Source organism: Henckelia pumila, chromosome 1 (genome assembly GCF_033568475.1).
Source record: "Henckelia pumila isolate YLH828 chromosome 1, ASM3356847v2, whole genome shotgun sequence".
NCBI classification, from domain to species: Eukaryota; Viridiplantae; Streptophyta; class Magnoliopsida; order Lamiales; family Gesneriaceae; genus Henckelia; species Henckelia pumila.
This window is the reverse complement of record NC_133120.1, coordinates 138,281,293-138,290,732: the sequence shown is the minus strand read 5'-3', so window position 1 is coordinate 138,290,732 and position 9,440 is coordinate 138,281,293. Positions and strand designations below refer to the sequence as shown.

At 37.1% G+C, this 9,440-nt stretch overlaps 1 long non-coding RNA gene across 1 annotated transcript; it reads right to left on the bottom strand.

The window, feature by feature from the left end:
* Nucleotides 1-5,764: 5,764 nt before the first annotated feature.
* Nucleotides 5,765-8,194, bottom strand: LOC140861263 (uncharacterized). Its single transcript, XR_012143717.1, has 3 exons — nucleotides 7,984-8,194; nucleotides 7,658-7,845; nucleotides 5,765-5,981 (listed from the first exon to the last, which is right to left on the bottom strand). It is a non-coding gene; the product is annotated as an uncharacterized lncRNA (long non-coding RNA).
* Nucleotides 8,195-9,440: the final 1,246 nt, after the last annotated feature.

The following is a 9,440-nucleotide window of genomic DNA, read 5'->3' as shown; positions in this document are numbered from 1 at the left end:
TTTTTATATACTATTTGATATTGCATGTTATGTTGCTTTTACTGAGAATATTATTCTCAGCAGAGTTATCCGGTTGTTGCTTTGTTTTGTATGTGTACTTGGCAACAAGTGAGGCAGGATCAAATCAGAGGCAACATGATTAGCTCGGGTTGGATTGATAGAAAGTAAAGACTCGGGTTTTAGAAGTCTTGTTGTTGAAACTTGTTTTGTTTTGGTCGAACGATTGATTTTGTCGAACTTGTATTAGGTTAACCCTGTTTGGATGATGTTCAAACCCCTTTTATTGCAATTTTTGGTTATGGTATTGAATTAGCATTACTCCAGATTTTTAGAATCGCGAAATTGAGATTCAAATGGTTGAGCTGGGCTTGAGGTGAGTAAGGCATGCGCGGGCGTGCGGTTCTTGGGCGTGGGCGCACACGCATGTCTGGGCGTGGGTGCGCATTTGCCTTTTATAAAAAAACAAATTCTAGATTCGATTTGATTTGTTTAACGATTGTCGATAACTTCCCATGAGATTAGATTAACACCAGAAGTCCTCACATTAAGTGGTATCAGAGCGATAAGTTCTCGGACTAAATTAAAAGTGAGCGGCGTAGACCGAGTCCGCTTGATTTATTTTTTCGCATGTGATTGAATTCTTTAATTGATTATATGAATTCCATGCGAGCATGCTTTATTATTTCTTCAAGAATTATTTGAATTACATGATTTTGTGATTTAAATTTTGAAGCATGATTATTTGATATAAATTGTAAAGCATGAAATATTAAAGATCCGAATCAGAATCAGTTTGAGATCCGAATTTGAATACTCTTGAGGTTGATTACGTTTGTTGAACAGAGATTGATGGGCTCCGAATTATTGAAATTGAATGTATGAGATATTTGTGTCCTAATCCTCTTGAATATCAGATATGTCTCCTCGACGAGTTCTGAACAGGTAAAAACCAAAAAAAAGTCCTCCGAATTAACATGATAGTACTACGACTGATCAAATGGATGCCACTCCGACACCGATGGTAACCTTGCTGATGAGGTTTCAGTCTTTCAAACCACCGACTCTAAAGAGTAACAAAAATTTTGTTGGGTGTGAAAGTTAGTTAGATGAGATAGATCAGTTGTTTGAATCTCTTGACTACACAGACGACCGTTGATTCCGGTTAGTTGTGCATCAACTTCAGGGTATTGAAAAAAGTTGGTGGTTTCGGCGAAGAAAGCCTTAGATAATCAATGTACAATTATTTCTTGGAGTCTGTTTAAATCTGAATTTCATCATCAGATTCCATTTTAGCAGTCATCCAGATATAGTGGTAGTAGCAGAAGAGATCATTTCCAACCGAAGGGAAAGCAATTCAAGAAGCCAGGGAGCAGTTCTTCTAGTTTCATTGATTCGAAACAGTTTGGTTCTGGACAGAGTTCGGGATCTTTAGGTATGTCTTGCAGCAATTTTTGAGGTCGTCACCTCAGTAAGCATTGTCATGGAATTTTTGGAAGTTGTCATATCTGCCATCAGACGGGACACTTTGCTAGAGTGTGTCCTCAGAGGGGTTCTGAACAAGCTCAGAGTGTAAGTTCTTCTAGACTGACAGCTCAGCGTGAAAGGCAGGCTTCTGTAGTTCACTCCTTTCATCCACAACAGCATAATCGACAGGGAGATAATCAGAATGTGAATCAACCTCCGAGGCAACAGGCACGAGTCTTTGCTCTTACCGAGGATCAGTGTTAGGATCGAAAAACAGTGTAGAGAGGGGGGGGTGAATACACTATTTAAAATTTGAAGTTTCTTCGATCTGATTTGTGAAAATCAGACAGAAGTTTTGTTGTTTAAGACTTTGATCTGCTCGAAAGATCTGAAGTTATCAGGCGGAAGAAACCTTCCTTGCAAATTGAATAATTATAAAGCTAAGGAAGATAAGATAATGTAAGTGCAGTATGTAAAAGAGATAGAGTTGTTTCTGGATGTTCGGAGATGAATTCTCTTACGTCACCCCTTCTTCTATTTCCAGAAGGATTCCACTAGAAGACTTTGATTTATACAACGCTTTGTACAAATCCAATCCAATAAATCCTTTGAGAGGAACTCCTAGCAATACTCTCTCTCGAAGCAGAACAAACTCTCTGCTTTGAGTTACAAAATGAATCTACAGAATGTGCTTTGGTGATTTGATATGGATAGCTGTGAATGGCTTTGATCTGGATCGATGTAGTAGTCCGGTTCCATTTTACAAGATTAAGGGACTTAATCATGATTAAGGAATTGATTAAGGTACTAAATTGAAAAATGGATTCGGGTGAGACCGTCCGATCCAGGAAAGGAGCGTGCGATCTCTCCATGTTATGTCTCATGTTGGAGTCAACACGTGACAAATATCAGAGCATCCTATCTGAGATCAGAGCGTCCGATGTGTTGGCGGGACAGGTGTTAATAGGATGGTGATACGTGGTGTGTAATGCAGATCGGACCGTCCGATATGGTCGATCGGAGCGTCCGATCGTTCCCTATAAAAAGGGATCCGAGGGCTCTCATTTGAAATGCAATTTAACCTATCCTTGGCCCATGTTAGCTCGATTTTAAGAGCTTTTGGTTACTCTTATTTTAAGGGTTGGAGTAGGTAGTAGTTTTTTTTATAAAGGACCGTGTCCGTAGTGGTGGCAAGGTGACGGAGCTCTAGCGAGGTATCTAGGGGTTGTAGCAAGGCTGTGGCCAAGCTCTGGGGAATTCGACATCAGCGGGCTAACGAAGGATGAATGTATAACTCTGGATCCTTATAATAAATAGAAAGTATGCTATAGTTTAATTAAGGCTTTTAGAGCATGATAGGTGATGTTTGGCATGCTAGATAATACATTGTATTTATGTATTGTAGTGTTGCATGGTAGGCTTGGACCCAGAGGGTAGCTTCTAGGATCTGCCTTAGTAAGGTACAAAAAATATACCTCTGATAGAATCAGACAATACTGGTAAAACCTCCTAGTTCTCCCCCAGTATCACGTGCGAGAACTACCCGTCTAGAATATTCACTTGTCAAGGAATCCTTTCCAAGACTATTCTGACAAAGGAAACTAAAATCTGTATCTCTGATAAAGTCAGACGATAGCGTTCAAATCTCTTGGCACTAATCCAGTACCAATATCAAATTCATAAAAACATTCCTTTTGATAATTATACCCCTTGCTATAACTGTGCAAAATATCAAGACTCAGGTAGCCTCCCCCAATAGCCTATCTGGAATAAACTTCCCAGAAAACACCGGCGTAGATCGCGCTTCCTATCCCGTTTTGAACAACCCGGCACAGACCTCAGCACCTGGTATAATCTATCACCGAATCTATGATGAAAATTCATCATCAATAAGCAATGACCCTAACACCGAGTCTCTGAGGAAACAATTCAAATCTGGTACTATATCAAACCAATGACTTTTTGAATCATAGGAAAAAGCCTAGAACTGATCATCTGAAAACTAGCACAACTCTAACCCCTGGTTATGCAAATATCTATAATACTAAAATGCCTACGATCATCATGGCGATGGTGATGACAACCCGACGATGCTCTCGATTGTCCTGATCGCCCCAGCGTCCACCCACGCTACTATGGCTACTTTCGTCACCAAGTCCCGCCATCTATGCGATGATCAAAATGTTAAACCCAATTCCAACAATCTAGATTCCAAGATAACTATGCATGCTCAGATACCATAAATATAGTGACCCGCACCATGATCACCTACTAATCAGAATCTTAAGCATGCATTTAACTTAAATAATAAATCATCAGAATTAAAAACGGAAAAGCATAAATAAATCCCTAAATAAAGATACAACCAAATCGAATGCCCAAATCTATCAGAGACAAAAGCCTAGACAGATATCCTTGTTGGTCATCAATTGCCTAAGCTCTCCTAGAACCACCCGTCTCATCCAGCCGCAAACCTGCCCCATGAAATAGGGTGTCCAGATACAACAAAGTACGAGACGTGAGCTTGATAAGCTCAGTACGAGAGTATGAGTATACAGTATTATATGTGCATGTATGCAAGTGAACTGTGTACCAAGACACGAGGTCAAGAATATCTGATCAAGAACAAACTTGGGTCCTGGTATGTGCCACGCTGAGCCGTCGCTACAGAAGGTGACCAACATACTCAGAAACCCTGATGGTGACCTAACACAAGTACACATGTCCAACCAAATATTAGTGACCTAACACGAGATTCGTGTCCAACTGATTTTGGTGACCTAACATGTGTCTCTGTGTCCAACCATCTACTGACAGGATAAATATCCCAGTACCGGATATCGCAAGGATACATGCTCAATATGCTCATGTATGCAACATACAGTCATGACATGCTGTATATAAAGGCATATAAAACATGCAATCACATAATTCATGCAAACACATAATACATTCATACTCAATCTGGATATCTCGAATAATACTTCTGTACCTTACTATGGCAGATCCTAGAAGCTCCCATCTAGGTCCAAGCCTACTATGCAACACTACAACATAAATAATCATGAATTACCTAGCATGCCAAACATCACCTACTAGGCTCTAAATGCCTTAATTAAACTATAACTTACTCCCTATTTACTATAGGGAACCAAAGCCATACCTTCGTCCGTCGTCAGCCCGCTGATGACGCATGCCCCAGAGCCTGGGCATAGCTTAGCTACGACCCCTAGACGCCTCGCTAGAGCTCCGCCGCCTGGATGCTACTGTGGACACTGTCCGCTATAAAAATATACTATTTCCTACTCCAACTCTTAAAGAAAGAGTCCCGAAGCCCTTAAATAGAGCGATTACCGGGAGAGGAGAGGAAAAATTGCACTTCAAAATGAGGAATTCGGACCCCTCTTTATAGGCGGAGTTCGGACGGTCCGAACTGCCACTTGTCCGAGCCTTTTAGACACTGGACCCTGCAGAGTTTGGACGGTCCGAACTTGGGTTCGGACAGCCGAAGTGGTTCGGAGGGCCCGAACTGGTCCGTGTGCTCCGAACTGTTTTGGTCCTTCTGAACTCATTTTTGGACCCCCGGGACATACCCTACCATTTTCGGACATTCCAGATCTCATTTTCCACTTATTTTTACCAAATAAGGACTCCTTAAACATGTTTTGACACTTTTAAAATTATATGTCATTTTTTAACATGTTTAAAATCACTTAATCTTGTAAAATGGAACCGGGCTACTACATAACACTACCTAATAACTCAAACAACAACCACGTACTGTCTAAAACTGGAAGGAATATTGGTACACCAACTCCGTTTAACTTGGAACCGCATGCTATAAAAATTAACAGTCAAATGGTGCACTTTAAACTACTAGAAGAAATTTTTAAACGAAAATAAATACTGAGCTACACATTTAAATAAATTAAACATCTAGTTTTGAATATTTTTTTAAAAATAAATAGAAGACATTAAACATTTAAAGTATAAATTCGAGTATGACTAACACATAAAATTCATTAAACTTATAGACTTTGAAGTGAGATTTCTTGAGTTTCTCGCAACCGGCAGTAGGCACAACCCAAACTAGAACCATGCTTTGATACCAACTGAAACGACCCTAACTCTACTTTAAATTAAAATAAATAAAATACGGATTTGTTTCAAAATTTTTGGCATGACCTATCTATTTATATAACAAACCACCTGTCACAGACAGCAAATTAAAAATGCAAACAACAACACTAAATAAACTAGATCGAGAAAGGAATGTGAATCGGAGAAAAGATTCGACATATCGAACATCAAAAGATTAAGCAATTACATATTTACATGCCCACAAATAATTTTATAAATCCTTACAATAACATGTTTCCAATCAACAAAATATAAGACTTTAAAGTGTTAAATTAAAACTTCTGCGGAAGACTATCATAGGTCGGAGGGATGTGTCGTGCCCGCATCGCAGTCCACTCAATAGTCTTGCCCCTCGATCTCAATTAAAAACTCCTCACCTGAAAACAATGAGTGAGTCTAAAAGACTCAGCAAGAATATGGGAGGGGGGATAACGAGTACTACATAAATACAAGCACAGACAGATTAAAAATATCATGTAGTAAAATACTTTGTGCCCTTAACTTAAACAATTGATTTCTAAAAGCATGAAGTGAACATGAATGGAACATATGCATGGCTAAGTCGAGCATGAGCAATGTAACTGAATAAACTGTACTGAAACATGGATATAAATTATTTGAACTTAGATCCTTTAATTGTGACTCTGTGGTTTTCGATCATGATTATAGCTGCAGTGCACTATGCCGCAAGGAAGTCATGATATTTCCCAACTTGTCTTGCCCTGTGGGTGGTAAGGGAATCCAAGATTACGCTCAACTCGCCCAAACCCATAAATTTGGTAAGAGAAGCTAAGAAGTCTCTTAACTCGTTCAAACACATGAATATTTTGGTAAGGGAAGATAAGACATCTCTTAACTCGTCCAAACACGTGATAAATGTAGTCACAATCATCTCACTTCGTTCGTAAAATGCTTTCTTTCATTCTTGAATATGGAACTTAGCATGCATATGTAAATATGACGTACATGTAAACATTAATCGATAATCATGCAAATGACTCACACATGGATGACCGGGATGGTGATTTAGGAGACAAACCAAAGGATGGAAAACTAAACCATAATTTAGCGCTTAAGACAATTCGAGCGGTTTGCCCGTAAAATTTGTAACTTGCTCGATTATTATTAGAAAAAGATTCCGCTTGAAACCACGACTCCATGACACTTATAAATAAGTAGGGAAATCATCCTTGGAGTTTTATTCCTTAGCAATCATTTTATAAAAATTTGATTTCCGGGTAGCAAGCTTAAAAGCCTAGAATTCTGCACCTTTACATTCAAAAATCTAGAACTCAACCAATACTTAACCGAATTGATTCCCGCTTGAACCAAAATAATCCCGACATCTAAGACAAGTTCCAGACCCGAGCCCATAACAAAATTCCACTTTTAACCCTGCCTTAGTTATACTTTGACAGCCCAAACATCACCTAAAATTCTGCTAATGTCTTAGTTTTATATTCAATCAAAACTTTAGCTACTTGACTCCCACCTCCCAAGCCAATAAGCTAGGACAATGACCAATGCATTAGACTCACTCACACCATTAAACCAGCCCCTCAAACCTACCTAAACTCAGCTCGAAGGCAGCCCTTACACACAACCAAAACCGAGCCCACCATCCTCAAATTCAAAATGCCCCAACTCCAATCCACAAACTAATTCCAAGTCATCCTAAGCACTACCATGTGACTACATTTCACACATGGTAGCTCCTAAATTCACCATTAAATCAACACAATACAACACCAATATTCAAACCATGCCATGAAGGGAAAAAAATCTGGAATTATAATCGAACACATGCTGAGGAAAAATCTGGAAAGTGTTCGAACCAACAAGCTATGAAAACTTTGTAATTTCAACCACACAAGCCAAGGAAATAACCTGAAATTTTCGAACAAGCAAGCTAAGGAAAAGATTTCTGGAATTCGAACACCACAAGATAAGAAACTAATCTGAAATTTTCGAACAAGCAAGGCATGGAAATAATCTGAAATTTGAACACCACAAGGCATGAAAATATTCTGAAATTTCGAACAAAGCCACTTACATAAATCTGGAAAGTTTCGAGCTCAAGGCATGAAGGAGAAACTGGAAAAAGAAAAAAAAATGCTCGAACCATACTATGAAAACTTCTGGACATTCGAACTCATGCTTATGGACAACCACCGGTCAAATGCAAATCATAAATCCATAAATCATAGCAGCGAACCGAGCCAAGTAAAATGCAAGAATTTTCTGAAAAAAATCAAAGAGCAGGGCGGATGAACTTTCGAACAGGGCAAAGAAACATGCTTATGAATTTTAGAATATAACAAGAAATGCAACACACAACATAATGAAATACTAGGTGAGAACAAAAAACCATAATCTTGCCTTAAACTGAGAAAAAACAGAAATGGGGAGAAGAGATCGGTTGAGCTGTGACGAGACCAAGGCGCTGGAAGTCAGCTCGAACAGCAGGCTCAGAGGAAGACTACGCCAAAAAGGTGGTGCTGCTGCGGCAGAATCTGGGAATGGAGAGAAATGAGAGGGCCGATTGTTGTGAAATCTGGAGAAGAAAGGGGAGGATCGCATCGGCTATTGGGAAAACTTGGAGAAGGGGAAAATGAGATGGGCCGTGTAAATGGGCTGCGTGAAATATCTTAGGGCCGAGTTATCTCATATATTTAAGTGTGTAGGGAACATAATACATAAAAATATAATATTCAGTATTTTATATGGTATGAGTAAAAATATTATTTCTAATTTTCTGCAAATACTCAAATTAAAAAATTCAAAAATTAAACACTTTAAATATTCTGATGTCACGTCAACGAGTAAAATATTTAAATAACAAACATAGCGATTAAAATAAATTTGAACAAACTAGACAAACGTTTAAAAGAAATTTAAATAAATACACAAGCAAAAATAAAGCCATTAAAATGATTTGGATAATTAAAAAGCATTTAAATAAATAATCTGAAAATTTAAAATAATTTAAAATAACTAACCGCTAAACTTAGGTTATTTAAAATAAATAAGTTGGACACTCAAAAATATTTAAACAAATAAGCTAAATGGTTAAAATCGTTTAAAAGAATAAACTAAACAATTAAAATCATTTAAATATGCAAGCTTAAACCTTTAAAATATTAAAACAATTAAGTTTTACAATAAAAATCATTTGACAAACTTAAACAATTAAAAACATTAATTAAATAGTTAGTACAATAAAATTATTTGAATAAATAATAAGATATTTTATTAACACATAATTTACATAATGAATTTAAATCAATTAAAATTAAAAATAATAATCTTAATTTTTATTAAATTTAATGCATGTGATTTAGTAGATTGAATTTTAGTCGTCATACTATGTCTCGATAGAATATTATAAGAAATACATCTAGAACTATTAAACTGAACACATCCATAATTCAATCCTAATTATACACATGTTTAAACAAAATTATGATCCTTTATTTAATATAATCAAGATAATCTCAAAGATACAATAACAATATTTGAACCACTTATTTCAGGTTCTTATACAATCTTTATTACAATTTCATGTAATAAACAACTACATTCAATTACATCGGAAGATGTCAATGAAATGATAACTGATACATCAAAATGTTTAGAATCATTAATACATTTCATCCAAATACTTATAACTGAAATATTGTTTACAAACAAAACTTAATACAGTATTTAAAACTCAATACAACTGAAATTTTACAATCTGACTATATGCGAAAATCTTTCATTCCGTCTAATAATCTTGAACATGAGGTTTTCCGTCTGTCACACATAAAAGTATCAATGCAGGCATGTCAATAGAC